General features: G+C 42.4%; 1 pseudogene; it reads left to right on the forward strand.

Moving 5' to 3' along the window:
* The window catches only part of LOC111956290 (oxysterol-binding protein-related protein 1-like), a 44,263-nt pseudogene that overhangs the window by 17,191 nt on the left and 3,019 nt on the right, over nt 1-24,053 (forward strand).

Here is a 24,053-nt window from a genome sequence, read left to right on the forward strand (position 1 = left end):
GGTTTCTGGGATAATGGTGTTGATATGAGCCAATACCAACCTTTCAAAGCACTCCATGGCTACGGACGTGAGTGCTACGGGTCTAGTCATTTAGGAAGGTTGCCTTTGTGTTCTTGGGCACAGTGGTGTTCTGCTTGAAACATGTTGGTATTACAGACTCAATCAGGGACATGTTGAAAATGTCAGTGAACACACCTGCCAGTTGGTCAGCACATGCCCGGACACACGTCCTGGTAATCTGTCTGGCCCTGCAGCCTTGTGTATGTTGACCTGTTTAAAGGTCTTACTCACATCGGCTACGCAGAGCGTGATCACACAGTCGTTCGGAACAGCTGATGCTCTCATGCATGCCTCAGTGTTGCTTGCCTCGAAGCGAGCATAGAAGTGATTTAGCTCGTCTGGTAGGCTCGTGTCACTGGCAGCTTGCGGCTGTGCTTCCCTTTGTAGTGTGTAATAGTTTGCAAGCCCTCAATTAGTATTTGGTAGCATTGACTTTAAATTGTTTAACTTGGGTCAAATGTTTCGGGTAGCCTTCCACAAGCTTCCCACAATAAGTTGGGTGAATTTTGGCCCATTCTTCCTGACAGAGCTGGTGTAACTGAGTCAGGTTTGTAGGCCTCCTTGCTCGCACACGCTTTTTCAGTTCTGCCCACAAATTTTCTATAGGATTGAGGGCAAGGCTTTGTGATGGCCACTCCAATACCTTGACTTTGTTGTCCTTAAGCCATTTTGCCACAACTTTGGAAGTATGCTTGGGGTCATTGTCCATTTGGAAGAACCATTTGCGACCAAGCTTTAACTTCCTGACTGATGTCATGAGATGTTGCTTCAATATATCCATATAATTTTCCTGCATCATGATGCCATCTATTTTGTGAAGTGCACCAGTCCCTCCTGCAGCAAAACACCCCCTCAACATGTTGCTGCCACCCCCATGCCTCACGGTTGGGATGGTATTCTTCGGCTTGCAAGCCTCCCCTTTCTTCCTCCAAACATAACAATGGTCATTATGGCCAAACAGTTCTATTTTTGTTTCATCAGACCAGAGGACATTTCTCCAAAAAGTACGATCTTTGTCCCAACGTGCAGTTGCAAACCGTAGTCTGGCTTTTATATGGCAGTTTTGGAGCAGTGGCTTTATCCTTGCTGAGCGACCTTTCAGGTTATGTCAATAGAGGACTCGTTTTACTGTGGATATAGATACTTTTGTACCCGTTTCCTCCAGCATCTTCACAAGGTCCTTTGCTGTTGTTCTGGGATTGATTTGCACTCTTCGCACCAAAGTACATTCATCTCTAGGAGACAGAACACGTCTCCTTCCTGAGCGGTATGACGGCTGCGTGGTCCCACGGTGTTTATACTTGCGTACTATTGTTTGTACAGATTAACGTGGTACCTTAAGACATTTGGAAATTGCTCCCAAGATGAACCAGACTTGTGGAGGTAAAAAAAAAAAAAATCTGTTTCTTGATGGTGGGCATGATATCTAATAAATCAAATCCCTTAGCTCCAGGAAAACAAATTGTAGAGGTATTTTTGGACTTCCACCAATCTAACCATGGAGCTTCCCATACTAATGGTTGATGGCAGTTGTCCATATAGAGCCGTAACCCTCAGCCCAACCCTATCCCCAACTCGCCCCCCCCCCCCACACAAATGATAGGAATAGCAGAGCCCACCGTAGACCCCCTGTGAAGCAGAAACCACCTTAGTCCCCGGCGATGCCATCACAATGTAGTCCGATACAGAAGGAACCGAAGGAACCTCCGACGCTCCATGAGAAGATGCTGAGACATCAGGCTCCAGAGCAGCTAAGCTATTCAATGTCGGCAGCTCATTCATGAATCACTTCACTGCAGAGGGCTCAAAGTGGAGGACGCCGACCTCAACTTCCACTATGAGCGGTGACGTGTCTCCCTGTTTGGCCACCCAGGTTCAGTAGAGGATCATCCCGCGATTCAGCAACAAAGGTCCCGTCGACTTCATTCTCCGTTGGTGAGCGATCACTTCCAAGCAGCGGCCAGTCCACCCAAGAAAACCTGCCCGATGGCGAGACTCCCATCAGCCCAGCGCGATGCACGGCCCTCTGAGTGGAGAAAAAAGAGAAAATTGCAAGTCTTGGCTTTCTCAGTAGCCTGTGCAAATCAGTAGCGACTTCCTCTCTGTAGCCCTCCGTGAGCAGGCAATTGTTGCACTGAAAGTCAGGGCATTCGACCCCATCCCGGAACAGGGCAAAGTATATACAATTCCTGCAGCGTTGATCACCCGTGAGGTGGTTGTGTGCTGCGTTGGAGAGAGGAACATTGGTTAGTTTCCAGGCCCCTGCCCAGGCTGGAAACTACTCGCTGTTGGGACAACGGTGCGAGGAGGTRAGTGCAATCTGCTGTGTAGGGTAGTGCCATTTGCTACTCGGCGCTACAGCCTTTCTTTTCCCCTTTTAGGCATATTGTTTTACGCTAAAGCATGATCGTGTTAAGCATGAAAAGAAATTGGAATTTAAACAGGAATTGAAGCACGCTAAAATCAAGCTGCAACAAGAGCGGTTAGACGTTGGTTAGGGATGGAAAGCTTTCGGGGGAGAGTTTGTTTAGGGAAGATGACCCTGATTTACCTAGGGGTCGCTCCCCTCTCGGTCGGGCCCCAGACACATTTGATATTGTTGGAAACTTACGGCTGTTGACAAGATTTTATGAGAAAGACCCTGAGACGTTCTTTTCGTTGTTTGAGCACGTTGCTGACGCTAGGAGTTGGCCTGATTCTGATCGCACTTTAATGTTGCAGTGTGTGTTGACTGGTAAAGCGCAGGAAGCATATTCAGCTCCAACAGTGTCAGCAATGCTAAGGTTAAAATGGCTGTGTTTCAGATTTATGAATTGGATCCTGAGGCTTACCGCCAACAATTTAAAACTTTAAAAACAGCTGATAAACAGACTCATGTTGAGTTTGTGCAAGAGTTATCTTCACAGTTTAATTGCTGGTGTTCCGCCTCTCATAACCGCACTTTCCAGGGGCTGTGTGATCTGATTATGCTAGCGCAATTTAAGAACCCAATCCCTGATTGGATAGCCACGTACATTAACGATTGAAGACTGAAGACTCTGAAGCTGTGGTTTTTGACGGACAAGTATGTTTTGACTCACAAAAGTGGCTTTGCAGAGCCCTGTATTCAGACTGAGTGAGGGCGTTTGAAGAGATTTGGGCCTCGCCCAAGGAGACACTGGTGTTTCTGCATTCATCAAAACCTGTCACACCTGTCAATTAATGGGTAAACCTAATCAAGCTATTAACCTTTCACTGCTACCAAACCCGGATCCGGGAGCACCCCCCACAGTAAAAAAGCTGACTAGCATAGCCTAGCATAGCGTCACAAGTAAATACAAGCATCTAAATATCATTAAATCACAAGTCCAAGACACCAGATGAAAGATACAGATCTTGTGAATCCAGCCATCATTTCTGATTTTTWAAATGTTTTACAGGGAAGACACAATATGTAAATCTATTAGCTAACCACGTTAGCAAAAGACACCACTTTTTTTACTCCACCAGTTTTTTACTCCATCAGTAGCTATCACTAATTCGACTAAATAAAGATATATATAGCCACTAACCAAGAAACAACTTCATAAGATGACAGTCTGATAACATATTTATGGTATAGCATATGTTTTTTTAGAAACATTTGCATTTTTCAGGTATAAATCACAGTTTACCATTGCAGCCACTATCACAAAACTCACCCAAAGCGACTAGAATAACTACAGAGAGCAACGTGTATTACCTAATTACTCATCTTAAAACATTTCTGAAAAATACACAGCGTACAGCAAATGAAAGCCCAACATCTTGTGAATCCAGACAATATATTTCAGATTTTCTAAGTGTTTTACAGCGAAAACACAATATATCGTTATATTAGCATACCACATGAGCTAACATCACCCCAGCATTGATTCAAGGCAAAAAGAGCGAAAACGTTATAACGACCAAAATATATTAATTTTTTCACTAACCTTCTCAGAATTCTTCAGATGACAGTCCTGTAACATCATATTACACAATGCATATAGAGTTTGTTCGAAAATGTGCATATTTAGCATCACAAATCGTGGTTATGCTATGTAATCAGTCAAAACATGGCATGCATTCTGGCCGGCGCCATCTTGGAAGGGCACCTAAGTTTACGATTATTTATCGATTAGATTGACTAAAAAAATACAGGTTGGACAGCTAATGAAAGATGCATTGGTTATTAATGCAACCGCTGATTTAGATTTTTAAAATTAACGTTACTAGACATACAGTGTGCGTTACAGCCAGACTAGTGCCGCAATAATGGCCGACAAATGCGTTTATTTTTCCACATAAATACGGAATAAAATCATAAATAGCTCTTACTTTTGGACGAGCTTCCATCAGAATCTTGGGCAAGGTGTCCTTTTGTCCAAAAGAATCGTTGCTTTGTTGTAAAACGTCCACTTCAACTTCGGAACTAGCAGCTAACARTAGCTACGTGGCACACACATGTCCAAATCCTCAAACGCAATACTACGAAAATTCCGAAAATAGCAATATACTCGCATAAACTGATATAAATCGGTTTCAAATAACTTCGTTATGATGTTTCTAACACCTATATCGAATTAAATCACAGACGGATATATCTTGGGCCGATAACAAGAGCTATTCAACATGCCATTCTGATGTCCTCTCTTGCGCCTTGGCGAGCGTCCAAAAGAACGTACATGTCACTCCATTGCCTTTTATAAACTCTGAGAAATACGTAGAGACTCCATTGCACTTCTCATTGGTTACTGACATCCAGGGGAAGGCGGGTGCAGTTCATTTCGATCCATAGGGCACACACAGAGCTTTAAACTGATCTGAGAACAGAGACTATTTTTCTGACCTTCGCATGTCCTGTCATGATTTTCGCTGTAGAAAGAGGGTTCACCCACAGACATAATTCAAACGGTTTTAGAAACTAGAGATTGTTTTCTATCCAATAGTAATAATAATATGCATATTGTACGAGCAAGAATTGAGTACGAGGCAGTTTAATTTGGAGACGCAAAATGTCGAAGTTGAAACAGCACCCCCTGTAGTGACAAGAAGTTTAAGCTGGTACCGCTGTTTCCTATTCCCGTAGTCAGCCTCACTCTAAGAATCACTCTAAGAATGGTAGTAGTTACCTGTTCACTGTGATGTGTCAGACCACTAGGTTTCCTGCTGCCTATCCTCTCCGGTCTATCACCACTAAGTCTGTGCTAAAAGCTTTGACTCAGTTTCTCGCTGTTTCACCTCTAATCTGTTTGGTTGAGTGTCCAAGGTTCTAATTTCACCTCTAATCTGTTTGGTTCTCCAACAACTCCATTTTAAACACAATTTTGCTAGCACTTATAGTGCACAGAGTCAAGGAGCGCTGAAACGTTTCCTTCAATCACTTAGGTCTTTGTTGAGAGCTTATTGTACAGAGATAAGGATTGGGAGGAGGGGTTGCCGTGGTTACTGTTAGCCACCAGGTAGGTTTCACAGGAGACTACCTGACTACCGTAAGGTAAACCGTGTTACTAAGCCAGATTCATTTCCTCTTCCTCGGATGGAGGACTGTGTTGATCAGGTCAGAGCAGCGAAGTTTGTGAGCAGGTGTCATTGGCAGGTGTCACTGATGCGTGGGGCATGCAAAATCTCTGCCTTTATTACACCCTCCACTCTGTACCCGGTTATGAGTTTCAGCCTGCTTAACAGCACCTGACACTTTTCAGTGCCTTATGAATAGGGTTGTCTCAGGTCTGGTCGGGATGTGCTGTTTATCTGGATGACGAAGAGGTTTATACAGATACTGGTGGACACGTTTTCTCATGTTGTTCCTGAGTTTTGTGACGTATGCATGTCGTTCACGTGACCGGCCACTGTTTATTTTGTGTATTGTGTTGTCCTGTCATCTGTTCCCTGCTGTCCTCATTTTATTTATTTCCTCTTCAAGGTTGCCTCCTGTGCGCAAAGGTTTCTGAGGTCTGGGGAGGACGAGGTTGGTTGGGGCAGTGGGGCAGCTTAAATACAAACATTCTGCCGTGGTGAATATATATATACAGTACATTTTTGGGGGTTTTGGTTGGTGTGGTGTTCTGGGGTCCAACAGGACAATGACACCAAGCACACAGCCAAGACAAAGCAGGAGTGGCTTCGGGACAAGTCTCTGAATGTCCTTGAGTGGCCCAGCCAGAGCACAGACTTGAACCCGATCGAACATCTCTGGAGAGACCTGAAAATAGCTGTGCAGCAACGCTCCCCATCCAACCTGACAGAATGGGAGAAACTCAGGTGTGCCAACCCTCAGAATAAGGCTGTAACGTAACAAAATGTGGAAAAAGTCAAGGGTTTGAATAATTTCCAAATGCACTGTACCTTAGAGCAGGGTTCCCCAGCTGGTGGCCCACAGGTGATTATTTACATTTTTTTGTTGGACATAAAATACTGTAAAAACACCAGAAAATCGTCTCCAAGTGATTTTAATTTTGGGAATCTGTTCCAAAGTATTCCCTCATAATAGAGAAATGTGTGATTGTATACAAATGTAAGCAAGGTTTCAAATTGTTTTATTCAAATATGATCTGTTTGGCTGCTTTCGGTCAATTTGCAGTTTACAAATWATTTTTAATTATGTTCCGGACCCCTGAACAACCACTCAAGAAGAAAATCGTCCCAAGGCTGAATTTAGTTGATCTCTGCCCTAGTGCCTTGCAGTATAGTGGTTGATAGTGTATACAGGCTACAATAGGAGCGTGCTGCTGTGCTATACAGTTTGTGCCTTTTAGAGTGATCCCTGTTACTCTAGGATTGTTGCATTATTCATCCATCCACAGTTATCTACTGGTCAGAGCTCTCTCTCTCTCCTCTTATAAATATACCATGCTTACTGTATCTATAATGAGATGATGATAAAGATCGACCAGCATGTTATGGAGGCATTATGAGACCTGTATCTTGTTTGTTTACATAATGCGTTGATGTATCTTTATTATGTCCATTTCTTTGATTGAACTTTAGTTTTGGATTAAGCCACATGACCCACGTTTATAAATAGCATTACTCTATAACAAGAGATTTGAAGCTTTGTTGTTCCCATAACTGATCATGCCAGCTCAATTTTTGAATTTAAATGCTTTATTGGCATGCCAAAAAAATGCATTTGTATTGCCACTATCATTAAGTTCTTGAATATTTGATTAGTCATGCCAGCTCCGTAACCCCAGTATCTCAGCTCCTCCTCATTGTTTAGAGATTCTGTTTCCCCTCCCCCTTTTCCTGGGTGTTAATACCTGTGTTGTCCCTAGTAGCAGTAGAGTGAGGTCTAGGTTAGAGGCGGAGCCAGAGTACTGTACTAACCACAGCAGACACCGCACCCGGAGGAAGCAGAGCATCTATGTGGCTTCTCATTGGAACACTATCCCACAGGTGGGGTTTCGCAGGCTCCAGGGAGGGAGAGGAGGAGGAAGAGCGAGTTCAGTCAGTCACTACTGGGTGGAGGAGTGTGCAGGCAGGTTGCAGGTCTAAGAATAGAGTTTTTGGGCTAGGTTTCAGCTAAGCTTACCATGTTTTGGACTGAGCTCAAAGGTGACATGACCCCCTCTGTCTCTCTGGCCACTGGCATCCTTCTGCAGATTCCGAGACCAAGCGTTCTCTCTCTCTGAACGGCTTCCTGTTTGTGGTCAGACACTCGTTTGAAGAGGAGGAAGAGGAAGAGGGGAGAAAGCCCCCTCTGTTCAGCAGCAGCCTCCATTGCCGTACCACCCTCAGGGAACGTCCACCGCCAGCGGAATGTCCGGGGAGGGTAACCATGGTAACCAGAAGGCCCAGTGCAATGGAGTAAAGAAGCACAGGTAGGATCACGCTCTACTTAATGTGATGTAACGGCTTGTTTCCCACATGGTTTCCAGCTTAGTTTTCTTGTCTCCTTTCTTCTCCAGTGTGTGTAATAGCAAGGATTGTATCAGTGTTTGGCTCAATTACTCTAGTATATTCCATTATTTTTATTTGATCGTTATTTTTCATTTCAAAAGTGTGTTTTTATCACATGTGACATTTTGTAGGAAATTACTTTGTAGGAAAGACTCACCAGTCACAATGTTGTTACCGCTAATGTCAATAATGTCATTATAATTTATAATATTTGATCACTTAGCATAAGTCTTTGATGACTGTTGTGGTGTTCAGAATAGACTGTCAGCAGCCAGCGGCTCTGCAGTATACTGGATGTAATGGGATACCCCAGTCTGTCTGTCTTTCTGTTCCAGTGTTTTTTGTTTGAGCACCCAAGCCCCATAGACAGGTTTCTCTTGTTTTTCCATCCACAGTTATGTCATTCAGATTCAGCAGGCTAGTGGCTTATTGGCACTTCGTACACTGGGTCAGAGCAGAAATCTTTTTGAAGATTGGCCAATCTACTTTCTTTACGTGGATGAGGATGGTGGCATGCCCTTTTTCTTAATCCAACAATTGAACAGTGAATAATTTAGTTCTTGCCAGCTTAGAGAAACAAAGAGCGTGGAAAGAGGTGTGTGCGGGGGGGGGGTGCAGGTGCATCCTGTTTCCATTGATCATCCATGAGATGTTTCTACAACTTGGTTGGAAGTCACCTGTGGTAAATTCAATTGATTGGAACCTGTCTATATTAAGTCCAACAGTTGACAGTGCATGTCAGAGCAAAAACCAAGCCATGAGGTGGAGGAAATTGTCCGCAGAGCAGCGAGACAACAGGATTGTGTCGAGGCACAGATCTGGGGAAGGATACCAAAACATGTCTGCAGCATTGAAGGTCCCAAGAACACAGTGGCCTCCATCATTCTTCAACGGAAGAAGTTTGGAAACACCAAGACTCTTCCTAGAGCTAGCCACCCAGCCAAACTGAGCAATCGGGGGAGAAGGGCCTTGGTCAGGGAGGTGGCCAAGAACCTAACGGTCATGCTGACAGAGCTCCAGAGTTCGTCTGTGGAGATGGGAGAACCTTCCAGAAGGACAACCATCTCTGCAGCACTCCACCAATCAGGCCTTTATGGTAGAGTGGCCAGACAGAAGCACTCCTCAGTAAAATGGACATCACAGCCTGCTTGGAGTTTGCCAAACGGCACCTGAAAGACTCTCAAACCATGAGTAACAAGATTCTCTGGTCTGATGAAACCAAGATTGAACTCTTTGGTCTGAATGCCAAGCATCACGTCTGGAGGAAACCTGGCACCATGCCTATGGTAAAGCATGGTGGTGGCACCATCATGCTGTGGGGATGTTTTTAAGCGGCAGGGACTGGGAGACTAGTCAGGATTGAGGGAAAGATGAACGAAGCAAAGTACAGAGAGATCCTTGATGAAACCCTGCTCCAGAGCACTCAGGACCTCAGACTGGGGCGAAGGTTCACCTTCCAACAGGACAACAACCCTAAGCACACAGCCAAGACAACGCAGGAGTGGCTTCGGGACAAATCTCTGAATGTCCTTGAGTGGCCCAGCCAGAGCACAGACTTGAGCCCGATCGAACATCTCTGGAGAGACCTGAAAATAGCTGTGCAGAAACACTCCCCATCCAACCTGACAGAGCTTGAGAGGATCTTCAGAGAAGAATGGGAGAAACTCCCCAAATACAGGTGTGCCAAGCTTGTAGCGTCATACCTGTCACAACCCTCCCCCTGTGATTAATTATTTTCTTGTTTCCTTAATAAGATGTCGGTGGGCGGAGCTGTTAGGGTCATCATATACATCTTTCCCCCATACATCAAGGAGACTTTCTCCACGCAGACACACTGTTGTTTTTTTTGTTGTGGCATTTTGGGGCTTCTTTGTTTGTTTGTTTTTGGCACCACTCAACACCCCTCATTATCACCATCTATGGACACATCCACTCACTTACACTACTGACTACACACACTATTGTTACTTGTATATTGGTTACTTATATATTATTGTTATTTCTTTATCTCTGCGTTGTCACCCTCTTTGTTACGGGCTAAGAGCCTGTTCGTAACAAGTGAGGCCTCGTCCGTGATATAAGGTTGGTTCATAGACATTTTGGCATATAGTATTTTGTTGCATTATGATGGGTTAATGCTAATTGGGATGCGCTTTGGTTGGTATTCACTGCCTAGTCTTATTTTTATTTAACTTTTATTTAAACAGGGAGTCCCATTGAGATTAAAATCTCTTTTACCAGAGCCCTGTACACATGACAATAAAAACAAAATATTAAAACAACATACACGTGTATAAAACAATACAACAACAAAATTAAAAATAATAGACATTTAATAAAAGCAATCACATTCAACTACATAGAGGCGCCAAATCAATAATTTAAACTGCCTGAGAAACACCTGCACATCTTAACTGCAGTGAACTTTGCAGATTGTTCCACAAATTAGGGGCATAAAAACTAAACTCAGATTTTCCCAAATCTGTGGAGACTAGAGGGATCTCTAGTGTTATCCATTCCTGTGAATGGGATTGGTAACTTGTGATTTTTATCTTAATTAATGACGTTACATATAGAGGGAGTTTCTGTAAGATTGCTTGATAAATAAATAAGAGAATGCAGCTTTCTTCTAACAGACAGTGAGGTCCTTCCCACATTTTTGTACAGACTACAATGATGAGTCCTAAAATTGAACATCTCTGGAGAGACCTGAAAATAGCTGTGCAGCGATGCTCCCAATCCATTCTGACAGAGCTTGAGAGGATCTGCAGAGAAGAATGGGAAAAAAATCCCCAAATACAGGTGTGCCAAGTTTGTGCGTCATACCCAAGAAGACTCGAGGCTGTAAGCTCTGCAAAAGGTGCTTCAACAAAGTACTGAGTAAAGGGTCTGGATTTTTATTTCAATGGGATATTTCATTATTTTTGATTTTTTTGCTCAGATTTTAAAAGAAAATAACCGGTTTTTGCATTATCATTATAGTGTATTTTGAGTAGATTGATGAAGAAAAATGTTCTACCATACTGTAGTATGTTAAGGAGAACTAGTTTTTAATTTGATACCTCAATTTGTAATCCCTTGTGATCCTCTTTGGCCCACAAGCGTACGTTAAGTCCTTGATTATGCGAAAGGGCGAATTTAGGCTTGATTTGATTCGACAGGAAATGTAAAACATAGCTATGGGAAGTGAATGAAGCTTTAGACTGAGTGTACGTAGTTACAGGAGGAGTCAGTTCATTCAGCCTAATATGTTATGCTGTGTTGTGTAGCCGACAGAAGTACTGCTTCGCCATGCTCCACTGGCCTGCTCATTCCGCTGTTGATAAGAGGGTTAGGATTTATCCCCACAGCCCTCCTCTTTCCATCTCTCCTCAATCTCCCTCTCTCCTCCTCTCCCTCCTTCTCTCAATTGCCTGTTGCGTCTGTTTAGTTGGAGCGTCAGTATTCATTGTATGTAGCTGCTTCTCTGCTCATCTCTGAGCAAACACACTGTCTGACTCATACATACACACACACTAGTGATGCGCGGGTTGACTCATAACCTGCAGCCCCCACGGTTATATCCACGGGGCAGGTGGGTTTAGGTCATGAAATATAGTGTGGATGAAGGGCCGGTGTCTGGCGGTCGTGTTGAATAAAGAGGAAATAATACATCAAAAAATCCATAAATGTATCATTCTTGTGCATCCATAGGCAACATTGAGGTTTTTCTTTCATTATTTTGAGGCTATCTGGCATACTAATAGCCTACACGCCAATCCCCAAATAGCCTACACACCAAACGCTTTTGGGAACGGGCAGTGAAAGTTAACATTGATCGACTGAGGCAAAAAGAACAATGTCGGAATTTAATTCAATAAAATAAAAAGCTGTGAAATGGAGAGTTGAAAATAAAGAGAAGGGAGGGCCAGAAAAGTAATGTTTGGGAAAGATTTGGTGAAGTGGTAAAAGAGTCGGCACTGCCATCATCCTATGTTGTGTGTGATGATTGTGAGGTGCTATAACAATTTGACAGGCACAAGACGTGGTCTTCAAATAGGCCTATGGCACGTCAAGGAAACTGTAGCATACTGTTCAGATGGGTTAAATGGAAACTGAAATCTGGACACTCACTGTAGGTCWATAACCTCTCACATAGTCTTAATATTATTCCTGCAGAATTAAGCATTTCTTGCAGTAAAATGATATATCAAAGGTACATTTTGACTCGGAAACAGGAATGGAAAAATGGGATTTCTTTCAGCATCTTGAGGGAATGCGAATGCGCATTTAGGGACTGTCTGTAGAGGTGTTATTTTGTTTAGCATCATAAAAGCAGATAATATTTCAGCCATATTTTGCACAGAAAATATAACATTTTTGGGGGGAGAGTAATTGCATCTTCTCCCCTGTCCCTAAACGTATTTGCTCTGCGAAAGAAGCGGACATGACAGAAAACATTACTGATGTCAACTAGATTGAAGCATTCATTCTATCATTTATGACATTATTCTCATAAGCAAAGGTTTATTTAGTCTTCTATGGCAACATATAATGACATAAGAGAAGCTGCATGTATCTAATTATGGACAAGTTGACTAACAAATAGACTACCAATATGTTGGAAATTATAAGCAGAAACATATCTAAATGAGGCAAAAAATAAATCCTGCACCCCAAGGCAAAAAATCGTTATGCCGTCTCTGTAGTCTACATCACATGTTCTATATTTGCGGGTTAGGGTCGGGTGTGGGCTTCAGATGTTCACTTTATCACATATAGTCGGCCATTGCTGCAGATGGGTTATTAGCAATTGCGGGCGGGTGAACAAACCGCTGACCCGTGCACCACTAATTCATACATACACACACACACACACACACACACACACACACACAACACACACACACACACACACACACACACCACACACCACACACACACACACACAGACACAGGAACACACACACACTCTCCCATTTAATCATGGTTATTGCACGAGGCTTGACCGCAGCAGCTACAGTTAGCTCATTAGCTGTCAGGTGTCAGGTAACTCTGTTTCCTAATGGCAAGGCAAGACGAGGCAACTCAGTTTCCAAATAGTACGTCAAGCCCTCGCTGATATTCCAGATAAGGTTAATGTAATACAGCTGTTTGCATAACTAAATGGTGACTATTTATTTTAGAAACATGCCAAAATGTTAACAGTCCTGAAGACACAATGATAAAGACCGTGGTTGTATATTCTAAACATGGTTCTCCATGAACAAAGTCGAGAACATAAAACCAGGGACACAACCTTAAATACAAAATGTACATACTTAAAAAGTGGAGASACACCTCACCAACAACAGCAAGATACTGTACCACCATCTGATAAATGTGATAGCCTGGAGTGTTGCTCAAATGTAGGAGGAAGAGCGCTATGCCTTATCTATACAGTAGCTAAATCTAGGTCTCGGTGAAAGTATGCCACTGTAAGAGACTCTGGCTTAAACCCCTCATCAATTACTCTGTCACCAWAGTCCTTGTTTGTATTCTCCTGACACTGTCTCCTAGCCTGGTCCCAAATCTCTTTGTGCCGTTTTGCGTGACAATGACCATAGGAGTTGACTATAGTAGTTGGTAAGACAGCACAAACAGATCTGGGACCAGGCTAAGAGACAGGGTCAGGAGAATACAAAACAAGGACTGTGTCTGTTTCAGTGGGAGTACTACATTTAGATTTGACCTTGTTGTTTGTCCGTTTCTGTTCTATCCCACAGAACGTCTTTACCAGCGCCCATGTTCTCCAGGAATGATGTCAGCATCTGGAGCATCCTGAAGAAATGCATTGGCATGGTGAGAATTCACACTCATTATTTATTTAAAGAAAAGTACAGTACTGTGTTGGCACATCCCAAAAAGCACCAGAGCTGGATACAAATGTATCAGGCTGGGCAAAGAAAGAAAGGGATGTTCGTTCACTGTTTCCTGTTCCCCCCAAAAAAGTTTAAATCAAACATGCCTTTCTCTTGGCCAAAAATTCAAACACAAACAAACAGGATTTCCAGGACTGAGTTTGAGAAACCCTGCTGTAAAATACTCTGGCCGTCAGTAGTGGTCTGTAGGGATCCTAATACCCTCTCTCCACTTTCTGGATGAAATTTGATTGGATCTACAGTCTACACTTCCTGTAAATCCACCAATTAAAAGGGTTGATTTCCACCTAATCCTGGGCTGCGTCCCAAATGGCAACACTATTCCCTATGTAGTGCAATACTTTGACCTATGGGCCCTGGTAAAAAGTAATGCACTTCATAGGAAATAGGGTGCCATTTGGGACACAGCTCTGGTGTAGAGGAAAATGCCACCATTGGCAATGGAGAAACAACCTTGACTATGTTTGTCCTATATATGGGGCTTAATGAGTTAGATCCATGGCACTCTATTATTTTAGCCCAGGGTTCCTGCTTAAATGTGGGCCTTTAATGACACTCTAGAGACCAGTCAGTACTGGTGTCAAACARTGTTCCAGGCTGGGGTCTAGACTATAGCTTTTTGCTGATGCTATTTCACACCTCTCATCGAAACACCATTATGTGTGCTTTACAGGGAATTTCACTCTATTGCCAGTGTAACTTAGCGGTTAGAGCGTTGGGCCAGTACCTGAAGTTTGAATCCCTGAGGTAAAATGGTAAAATGTATCAATCAGCAAGGCACTTAGCCCTAATTGCTCCAGAGTCGCCATCAATAATGGCACTTTCCGAGGGTGTCGCACTCCCCCCTTTTGCCTTTAGAATAGCCTCAATTTGTTGGGGCATGGACTCTACTGTACAAGGTAGGTGTCAAAAGCATTCCACTGGGATGCTGGGCCATGTTGACTCCAAGGGATCATAGCTTTCACCTGGATTTACCTGGTCAGTCTATGTCATGGAAAGAGCAGGTGTTTCTTAAGTTTTGTACACTCAGTGTATATTTGTCTGTGGGCTGTGAATGAACTTCATTGCTTGTGTATTTTCTTACCCCTGTCTCTGACTCTTCGGCTCCTCTCTTCTGTCCCCAACCAGGAGCTGTCTAAGATAGCAATGCCAGTGATCTTAAACGAGCCCCTTAGTTTCCTGCAGCGGCTTACAGAGTACATGGAGCACACGTACCTCATCCACCAAGCGAACACCACCACAGATTCCATGGAGAGGATGAAGGTAGCGAGCACCCATTATCATCATCCTCTTAGATAGACACACGAGTTTTCACTCATAATTACAGCCATAGTACCTACTCTTTTTGCTGTGCTCATCTACAGCCATTAACGTTACAAACGTCTGTTCATCTGTGATGGTTTCAGTGTGTTGCAGCGTTTGCTGTGTCTGCTGTAGCTTCACAGTGGGAGAGGACGGGAAAACCCTTCAACCCACTACTGGGAGAAACCTATGAGCTCATCAGGTTTGACCTTAGGTTGACTTTTCTGTATTTGTTGTGAGTTGGTCTGGTACCACTAGTCGTACTAGTTTGTGACTCAAKACGTCTTCAAAATACCTCTCATCAAAATACATCTCAACATGTCAGATGTCTGAAGACATTTGAAGACAGAAGGTGATGGCTAAGTATGTACCATTAACCCCCTCCCTCCTGTCCCTTCAGAGAGGACCTAGGGTTCAGGTGGATGTCGGAGCAGGTTAGCCACCACCCCCCCGTCAGCGCCTTCCATGCTGAGGGCCTGCAGGAGGACTTCCTGTTCCACGGCTCCATTTACCCCAAACTCAAGTTCTGGGGAAAGAGTGTGGAGGCGGAGCCAAAAGGCATCATCAGCCTGGAGCTACCAAAGTGAGTCTGGAGCTGAGATTCCCTCCACAGTGTGCATGTAGCTTTCCCTCACTGAGGGTTTGGCTTGGAGTGTTCTCGAATTGGCCTTTATCTCCCAGTAAAGCTAGCAATAAATCTATTCTGGGAGTTTTTTCTGAAGGCTGAATGAAATTAATAAATTGAAGCTTAAAGGACATTTGTAATCTCCCTGAAGTAGTTTGGTATGATTTGGCATCTCTAAGTGGACATGGTTGGTGAGAGATTATCTGCTGCTATGACATGTTCTCCGTCTCTGCAGATACAACGAAGCGTACACCTGGACAAACCCTACCTGTTGTGTCCACAACATCATCGTGGGCCAGTTGTGGATCGAGCAGTACGGCAATGTGGAGGTGATCAACCACAAGTAAGGGAGACTACCTTGCCGTGTGTGTGCAGTAGTGTGGATCCACATTTGTTTCCAGTTGATTGAGCAGTGTAACAGAACTGGGACAGATACTTGCCATTACAAAGGAGATAGACTGAGCAGCTACATGGTAGTTGTTTGAAAGCATTGTGTCACAGTGGGAAATGGTGTACGAGAATATGAAAACAAAGCCTTGTCTTTCTGTGACAGGACCGGAGAGAGATGCATCCTGATATTCAAACCATGTGGCCTCTTTGGCAAAGAGCTGCACAAAGTGGAGGGCTACATTCTAGATAAAAGGTATTGTGGCTTTTCTTTTGTTACGAATTGAAGGTTTTTTGTATTGCATTGCTGGCCAGGTCTCCCTGGTAAAAAGGTATCCTGACCTCAAATGGGACTCCCTGGATAAATAAAGGTTAAAGCTGCAATATGTAGCTTTTTGGGCCACCCAACCAAATACACATAGCAATGTGAGTTATAGATCTGTCATTCTCATGGAAAGCAAATCTAAGAAGCGGTATATCTCTTCTATGTGCCTTATTTCTATACTTCCCATTCTTAAGGTTCATTTTTGCGTCTTTTACTTTCGGTTTTGTACACCAGCTTCAGCTGAATTTTAGCAACCAGGAAATGCGATTTCTGCATATTGCACCTTTTTTTAAATAAATGTTACAACCTGATTCTTTCCGGATTGTGTTCCTCACTGATGGGACATCTAATTACCAAAGAAAAGGCTACAACACATTTTAAGGCCCCGTGTGACGCTTGTGTGTGCAGCAAAAAGAAGCTCTGTGCCATCTACGGTAAATGGACCGAGTGCTTATACACTGTGGACGCTGACACTTTTGATGCTCATAAGAAATCTGACAAGAAGAACTCAGAGGAGAAGAAAAGCAACATGCAGGTACAGTATGATGTGCACTAATCAGAAACACACCATATCAAAAACAAGGAAGTGCCTCGAGCCCCATCGGGGTGATTATGTAACTATTATAATCTTTGAATTATTTTCCTTATCTGCTACGTGAAATAAGCTATATACTATACCTTATGTCAGTCCAGTGCTGTTCAGTACTATTCATAGATTCAGATGATAAATGGAAATAAATATTACTCAATAAGCCACTAAAGGTGACATTTTCATTGTCCAAACACCATGGTAGCATTCCCCTGCTCAGACATTGCATGCATCAACCAATGGTTGCATGCCACGTCATCGACTGTGCCATCGGGCACCAGATTTCAATAAAATGTGATTTAGCTGAAATCTTAAAATACCTTTCCATAAACCTCCTTGTAATCTGGCAGTGTGATTTCATTTCAAATTTTTATGGAACAATGTGTGTTATAGGGAGGTGAATATTTGATTAGAGTTTAGTAAACTGAGCAATACATAAATAGTAACTTCTTAATGGCGCACATTGTTGAAGAAACATTTCAAATTAAATCGTGCTGCTAGATTACAATGAGGTTTATGGTAAATTTGGCACTTAACACATTGCTTTCGCACCATGAAAATGTTGCCTGAAATGGATCCCTTTGCTCCATGCTCATGAATGAGTGGTATTTAAGCAACCTTTAAACTAGTTTTGGAGTGAAAACCCTTGATATGACCCAATAAGTAGCTACTGTAAGCCATACCTGTTTTAAGGTTGCGTGTGTCCCCCTGTCTGTCCCTCCAGACAAGTGTAGACGAGGAGCCAGAGGAGATGCCCCTGCCTGACGGAGACACGGTCCAGGTCATCCCAGGAAGTGAGCTGATCTGGAGGATAGCCCCCCGGCCAGACAACTCTGCAGAGGTGAGAGGGGAGGAGCGGCAGGGGGTGAGAGATAATGGGACAAGAGCAGTTCTGGGGGATAGCCCCCCGACCAGAMAACTGAAGGGCTCACAGGCATAATAGAGTACTGTATTAGGAGGATTACTAAGAAGCAGAAATCTGGGATGTACTGATGATATTTTAGCCTTCTTGAGTGATTCAACTGGTTGTCAGTTTGACTCAGTTATTGATTTATTTCGAATCCACTCTCTCTCTCTCTCTCTCGCTCTCTCGCAGTTCTATGCTTTCTCCACATTTGCCATGCAGCTGAATGAGCTGGAGGAAGGCATGAAGGGGGTCCTACCCCCCACAGACTGTCGACTCAGGCCTGACATCAGACACATGGAGAAAGGAGACATAGGTATGGTGATAAAGTTATATAGGGCATTGTGTTGTTGTGAATGATCAAAGCATTGTGTCCACATCTGGTGTTCAGAAATGTATATTTTGATATGTTAAAATATTTCTCAGACTCGGCAAGTGCAGAGAAGAAGAGGGTAGAGGAGAAACAAAGACTGTCCCGGAAAAATCGCTCCAAATCAACCGAGGAATGGAAAACAAGGTGAGTGACTGGGTCCTCTCCACCTCCTGGAACCTTTGCTTCTGCTGTGCAAAACTCTCATTGGATGTATGCTAACACTATGCTAGGCCTGCTTTGCTAATTATCCCACATTTGTGTCATAATGTGCTGTGTGTTTTGCTCTCCCCCGTGTTGTCATTGTGAAGGAACCCAGCTCTTGGCCCCAGGTTTGGCTCTGCTTGTCTGCTGTGTCTTTTGGTTGTTGTTGTGGTTCAGTGTTTGAATGCTGCACTATACTGCCTCCCTCAGGACAGCTTTAGAATGGCAGCAAATGCATTGATTGAAACACTGATCATGCATCTGCACAACCTGAATGTAGTTGACTCCTGAAAAGTACAGTGCCTTCAGAATGTATTCACACACCCCTTGACTTTTTCGACATTTTATTGTTACAGCCTGAATTTAAAATGCATTAAATAAATATTTGGTGTCACTGGCCTACACACAATACCCCATAATGTCAGTGGAATTACGTTTTTAGAATTTTTTACAAATTMATTAAAAACGAAAAGCTGAAATGTCTTGAGTCAATAAATATTCAACCCCTTTGTTATGGCAAGCCTAAATAAGTTCAGGAGTAAAGAATTGCTTAACAAGTCACATAAGTTGCATGGACTCACTTTGTGTGCAATAATAGTGTTTAACATGATTTTTGAATGACTACTTCATCCCCACACACAATTATTTTTAAGGTCCTTCAGTCGAGCAGTGAATTTCAAACACAGATTCAACCAGAAAGACCAGGGAGGTTTTCCAATGCCTTGCAAAGGGTAAAAAAATAAATAAGATATTGACTATCCCTTTGAGAATGTTGAGAAGTTATTTTGATATACAAAGTTACACTTTGGATGGTGTATCAATAAACCCAGTCACTACAAAGACTACAAAGATAACTCAGTTGCCGGAAATGAAGGAAACCACTAGGGGATTTCACCATGAGACCAATAAAATAGTTAAGAGTTTAATGGATGTGATAGGAGAAAACAGAGGATAGATCAACAACATTGTAGTTACTCCACAATACTAAGCTAAATGACAAAGTTACAAGAAGAAAACCTGTACAGAATAAAAATATTCCAAGACATGCATCCTGTTTGCATAAAGTCACTAAAGTAAAACTGCAAAAAAAGTGACAAAGTAATTAACTTTATGTCCTGAATACAAAGCGTTATGTTTCGGGAAAGTCCAACACACCACTGATTACCGTCATGTTATGGGTATGCTTGTCATCGGAAAGAACTAGGGAGTTTTTTAGGATAAAAAATAAATGGAATAGAGCTAAGCACGGGTAAAAACCTAGAGGAAAACCTGCTTCAGTCTGCTATCCAACAGACACTGGGAGATAAATTCACCTTTCAGCAGGACTATAACCTAAAAGACAAGGCCAAATATATACTGAGTATATCAAACATTAGGGAAACCTTCCTATTGAGTTGTATCTTTCACCTGGATTCACCTGGTCAGTCTATGTCATGTAAAGAGCAGGTGTTCTTAATGTTTTGTATACTCAGTGTTCACTGGAGTCGCTTACCAAGATAACATTGAATGTTCCTGAGTGGCCTAGTTACAGTTTTGAATTAAATTGGCTTAAATCTGTTGCAAGACTGGAAAATGGCTGTCTAGCAATGTTCAACAACCAACTTGACAGAACATAAAAACATTTTTAAAGAATGCAAATATTGTACAATCCAGGTGTGTAAAGCTCTTAGAGACTTACCCCGAAAGACTCACAGCTGTAATCGCTGCCAAAGGTGATTTATTGACTCAGGGCAGTGTTGTAGCACTTGACCGACCACTTATTGAATGTCTCAGTATTGGATACATTTGTACTCGGTCTTGACTTGGTCTCGGACAGTGAGGACTCATAATTTCTTCCCGAGACCAGCGGAGTAAAAAACTCATAATAATATCAGCTTCCATTAAGTCAGCGCATAAAACCGCTTCACCAGGCCAAATATATATACTACTTTCTTGAAACATTATCTTAACAGCCTTTATACTGTAACTATTACAGACATGTTTGCGCAGTGGCGAACCTATAGGCCTTCAGTGTGTGACAGGTTAGTACAGTGGCGAACCTATAGGCCTTCAGTGTGTGACAGGTCCGTAATTCTGAAAGGACAGCAACCGTAATACCAGCGCACTCCTGTAGGGGAGTGCACTTTTTGTAGAACACGAAGGGTGGTGCCTTAGTATACGTAATATCCAAACATTTTAAGAATTTATGAAAACATGACCATATCTAAGTGGTCGCTTGTCATAAAAAGTGTCATTCTTCCTGGGGGTGTATGTGAACAGATCTTAATTAGATTTCATGTTGCTAAAATGCTGTCAATTCCACTTTAAATGCAACAACGTTTCACACACAAGCTATTTTGGAAGATATGGCTAACAACAGTATATGCTATAAAAAAACAACTGTTCCACTCATCAGATGATGATCATTTGAAACTTAACTTCTTGTTGAAAGTTATTCTTGAAAAGGGAGAAGCTAACAAATTAGCAACATCCTCTTTGATAACACCTGCTACAGCCGCTGCAAACTAGCCAACAACAATAACTAGCTACAGTAGCTAGACCGTAGGAAAACTACTGCTCGTTGGCCTTCAAGAAGGCAGATGTTTCCATACATTTCTGTAAATACAATCCCATCCATTAAGTCAAAATGTGATTCCACTATCACTCCCAAATTTTGCCCTTATAAAGTTGAATGGCAGATGCCTTTATCTAGCTTTTAGTGGCCTAGCCAATGGCTGATTTAGCTAGTGTCGGGTTCACCTAGGGGTCATGATAAGGGTGTAACCAAAATGTTTGATGTATTAGAAAAATTGATTATGCTTATGTTTTATTAATAGAAAGGGAGGGGTTATAAGGGTTTTAGACTACTGATTAACAATATATATATATATATATATATATATATATATATATATATATATATTCATTGTAGAAGTTTAGTATTGTTCTACAGTTGTATTTTAGTTTTCTCTCTCTTTTTCTGCCTCATTATAAAGAGGCCCCTCTTAGAAATGTGTGACTTAGACAGAACTCTGCAGGGGAGTGAAGGAGATAAGACTAGGTAAACATTGCACAATAAATCAACTTTGGGGGAAGGGGACATTTACTGCTAAGTGTTTAGCTAACAATAAAGACCCTGTTTATACAGCTTTGTAGGCATGGTTTTGGTCCCAGGAGTAGAGTATGATGACCTAGGCAGTGACATCACCAGGACGCGATTTAGAGTTTAATAAAACCACTGGAGACCTTTTGTTGGATGCAAAGCTTACTCAGCAACATTCATGCTATGTTCCTGTTTGTCAACTTCTGTCTGCAATTGCATTAATAAAGGTTTTTGAATTATTTAATTAAAGATATTGTCATAATGCTAATTTCACCAATGAGTAACTGATTGATAAGGAAACGAGGAAACTAACCCTAACACTAGCTAGATTTATCTCCCCAGAGACAAGTAAAGAAAAATCATGATTGGATCTTTTTTCTCTTCAGTGTTAACCCTTTCCAACAAAAACCGAAGAGATTAAATCAGAACATAATAAAAAATAATATCATTATTATTATTATTATTATTATTTTATAAATCCTTAGCCCTTCTCTGAAGGCGTAGAAGGCCCATTGTTCCCCACTGTGTTTGGTTAGTAATAATTTGTAGAGAGGCTCTATTTTTCCGCAGCATGCATTTTTTTCACTATTCTTAATGTCTTGATGTGTTGTTCTGAAATATGAACACAGAAATACTGGACATTTACTGGACATCTTGATATTGAGTCGGTCTTGCTTTAGGTAGTCTTGAACACAACACCGACTCAGGGGTATGAATACTTAAGTAAATGAGATTTCATTTTCAATAMATTTGCAAACATTTCTAAAAACATGTTGTTTCACTATGTTATTATAGGGTATTGTGTGTTGATGGGTGATATTTTTTATTTTATTTAATCCATTATGAATTCAGGCTCCAACAATATAAGTCAAGGGGTATGAATACTTTCTGAAGGCACAGTACACATTGAATAAGCTAAAATAATATGTTGTATTTGCAGTGCAATTCACCTGTCCAGGATATCTGCATGTTCCAGTTTGCATGAATACACTTAAGGCCCAAGTTATATGGAGAAACACATTTTCAATTGAAGCGCTGGAAGGGATGGCTGTCATTTTACAGACTCGTAACCAACTGTGCTATTTTGTTTCTATTTTCACATTGTTTGTAACTCATTCGGTGCATTATGTTGCCGCTACCGTCTCTTAATACCGAAAAGARCTTCTGGACATCAGAACAGCGATTATTCACCCCGAACTGGACAAATATGTTTTTCTTTAATTAGACAGACGCAAAGGATATATTGCTTTATCGAGACAAGGCCCAAATCCCTGTCATCCGTGTGAAGAAAAGACAGAGAAAAAGGGGGAGGAGGACGGGGTGCCTTGTAAAAATTTGCAGACGAGTAGGTAAACCATCACTATCCTCCGTATTATTGGCCAACGTGCAATCATTGGAAAACAAACTGGACGATCTACGATTAAGACTATSCTACCAACAGGACATTAAAAACTGTAATATCTTATGTTTCACCAAGATGTGGCTAAATGACAACACGGATTATATAGAGCTGGCTGGCTTCTCTGTGCATCGGCAGGACAGAGCAGCTATATCTGGTAAGACGAGGGGCGGGGGTGTGTGTCTATTTGTCAATAACTGCGGGTGCGCGATGGCTAATATTAAAGAAGTCTCGAGGTATTGTTCGCCTGAGGTAGAATGCCTCATGATAAGCTGTAGACCACACTATCTACCAAGAGAGTTCTCATCTATAGTCTTCGCAGCTGTCTATTTACCACCACAAACCGATGCTGGCACTAAGACTTCTTTCAACGGCTGTATAAGGCCATGAGCAAACAAGAAAATGCTAATCCATAAGCGGCGCTCCTAGTGACCGGGGACTTTAATGCAGGCAAACTTAAATCCATTTTACCTCACTACCAGCATGTCACATGTGCAACCAGAGGGAAAAAAAACTCTAGACCACCTTTATTCCACACACAGCGACGCATACAAAGCTCTCCCTCGCCCTCCATTTGGCAAATCTGACCATACTTCTATCCTCCTGATTCCTGCTTACAAGCAAAAACTAAAGCAGGAAGTACCAGTGACTCGCTCAATACGGAAGTGGTCAGACGACGTAGATGCTATGCTACAAGACTGTTTTGCTTGCACTGACTGGAATATGTTCCGGGATTCATCCAATGGCATTGAGGAGTATACCACCTGTCACCGGCTTCTTCAATAAGTGCATCGACGACGTCATCCCCACAGTGACCGTACATACATATCCCAACCAGAAGCCATGGATTACAGGCAACATCCCCACCGAGCCAAAGGCTAGATCTACCGCTTTCAAGGAGCGGGACACTAATTCGGACGCTTACAAGAAATCCCGCTATGCCCTCCGATTAACCATCAAACAGGCAAAGCGTCAATACAGGACTAAGATTGAATCCTACTACA

The sequence above is a fragment of the Salvelinus sp. IW2-2015 genome, linkage group LG32 (genome assembly GCF_002910315.2).
Source record: "Salvelinus sp. IW2-2015 linkage group LG32, ASM291031v2, whole genome shotgun sequence".
NCBI lineage: Eukaryota > Metazoa > Chordata > Actinopteri > Salmoniformes > Salmonidae > Salvelinus > Salvelinus sp. IW2-2015.